Genomic DNA, 2302 nt, shown 5'->3' with positions numbered 1-2302 from the left:
CCCAAGTGCTGGGATTAAAGGAGTGCACCACCACTGCCCAGCTTCACTCAATTCTTTATATGCCTTATCTATATTACTCACTACAGAATAAAAAGAATTAGATGCAAAGTCTATTATTGAGCTGTTCATGTTCCTTCAATCTATAAAAAGTCCTCACGTGAATGCTTTTTATTTTCTAATCATTGCCATAATTGCCCCGATAAGATCATGGTTCATTTTTTCTTTTGGCTTCTTTCTAATGACTAGTACACACATAAACTTACATGCACACAAGCATTCATATACACATATATTTTTTCTATAACCAAGACTTTCTGAATTTTCATGAAGCTCATTATATAACCTTGAACTAAAAGTAAAGCCCCTGCCTCAGCATCTCAAATTCTGGGATTTTAAACGTGGAGATACTTTTCCTTTAGCTGTCAAAAAAATAAATTAAATGGATTTAAAGTGAATGTCTCAATACAAAGAGTTTTAAAAGATATTAATAAAAATTACTTACAATTTGAAATAAGGCAAAAGACAGATGGAATGTTCTTCCAGTGTCTTGTGATGACAAACTACTCCAACAACTATTATTTATGTGGGAAAATTATAACCTGCTCAGATGTTTACTATTAAGCCTTCTAGATTTATTGAACTTGTATAGTAACCTGTACATTTTTGTTTAGTGGTGATACAAATACTTTGATAGAAAAGATAGCACTAAAGACCAGAATTCACTGCTGTGTCAATCATTAGCCAGTGTTTTAAGTGTAACTCATAATTACTCTAACCTTAGTTCAAAATTCCAATTAAGAATCTAGATCTTCAAACTGTCTCAGAATGACCTTTGCCATCCTTCTGGTTCCTTCAGGAATTAATAAGCTTAATAAGATCTTAGATGTGATTTCAAATTTATATGAATTGCACTTTTAATTTCTTGGAAATTCTACTTTAAAACAGAAGAAAGAAAATATCTTTGTTTATAGAAGGAAACTAACAGAAGCCTTCCAGCTGATAGTGAGGCAAAGGACTCACCTGTGGAGCACTGAGGAGCACCTAGGAGCACACCCAGAGGCAGAGCTGAGATGCTGAGCTTTGTGCTAAGAACCTCTAATAATGGCAATCCTCAGTCCTTCCAACTACATAGTTAAAAATATGTTCAACAGCTCTTTTTAATTAAAGCCAAAATTAATTTCCCTTGGAAGTCTATCTGTTAAGTAATAAATATTCCTTGGTAAGTAGAGACTTAATTTCTTATTTAACATCAGGGCTTAAATATGCCATACCTCATACCTGACAGCCCACCAAATAAATGTGTGAAAAATTCAAATTTAATGATTTGTTCTCCTTACATAAATACACATAACTTAGATTGCTCTAGTTCATTATGGTAAAATATTTAATTTATACCAAATAATCACCAGAGCCAATCTACAAAAGTAAAAAATGCATCCAAACAATGTTTTATGCTTTTGTTTGTTTTGTTTTGTTTTTCGAGACAGGGTTTCTCTGTGTAGCGCTAGCTTTCCTGGAACTCACTCTGTAGACCAGGCTGACTCAGAAATCCGCCTGCCTCTGCCTCCCAAGGGCTGGGATTAAAGGCATGCACCACCACCACCCAGTCATGTTTTATGCTCTTTAAAAATTGTTTCTAGCATGGCTAGAAGGTTTTTAAAACAAAAATTTTGGTTCTTTTTCTATATGAAGATAACCAATATTGAAAGTGACAATTAAGTTACCATTGATCATTTCATTCAAAAAAGCACACCCACTTCTGAGATGCTTTTGCCAAACTCCAGAGCAGTGAGTCAGAGATAACCCTAGAGAAAAACAAAAAGGAGACTGGATGAGTAAGCAAAACTTAATATTGAGTTGATGGACACTCAGTTCTATGTTGAGCTGCAGGACAGGAATAGAACAAGTTCACACAACTCACCACTGGAGATCGGGCTACGCCCTATTCCTAAATTACTCCATACTGTATAAAACACTGTTTTTTCAGGCTGTGGTATCCCCTATGAGATATCATTCTACAAGAAGCTTTTAACTTCAGGCAGCTAGGTACCCTAAAGTATTGCACCCTTGAGGGGAACGAGAAAATAAGCTATTTCCAACAGCGGTTGCTACAGTCATTTCTACTGGCTACTATGTGTGTCTGATTTGAAAGAGTTACTTTGTTTTTTTCTCTCAGTCAGGCTTCCACCTCTGCTCATGCTGCACCTGATGTGGTGCTTGCTGTTTGCCTACCTCCCTGCTGCTTCTCTTTGCTACTAGCTATTCTTGTACTCTCTCTCTCTCTCTCTCTCTCTCTCTCCCC

The 2302-nt window shown here is 36.1% G+C and overlaps 1 protein-coding gene across 4 annotated transcripts in view; it reads right to left on the bottom strand.

Moving 5' to 3' along the window:
• The window catches only part of Ptpn20 (protein tyrosine phosphatase non-receptor type 20), a 66938-nt gene that overhangs the window by 50924 nt on the left and 13712 nt on the right, over nucleotides 1-2302 (bottom strand). For 2 of the 4 annotated variants that reach the window (XM_031361677.1, XM_031361680.1), the window contains exon 2: nucleotides 1725-1805. The exons of 1 other annotated variant lie outside the window; for it this stretch is intronic. The gene's annotated coding sequence lies outside the window, so the exon portion shown is untranslated. The remainder of the gene's footprint in view (nucleotides 1-1724; nucleotides 1806-2302) is intronic. One more of the 4 variants, XM_031361678.1, reaches the window with a different exon arrangement.

Source organism: Mastomys coucha, unplaced genomic scaffold (assembly GCF_008632895.1).
Source record: "Mastomys coucha isolate ucsf_1 unplaced genomic scaffold, UCSF_Mcou_1 pScaffold9, whole genome shotgun sequence".
Taxonomy (NCBI): Eukaryota; Metazoa; Chordata; class Mammalia; order Rodentia; family Muridae; genus Mastomys; species Mastomys coucha.
Note: the sequence above shows the minus strand (reverse complement) of the source record. Positions and strands in the feature narration are given on the sequence as shown.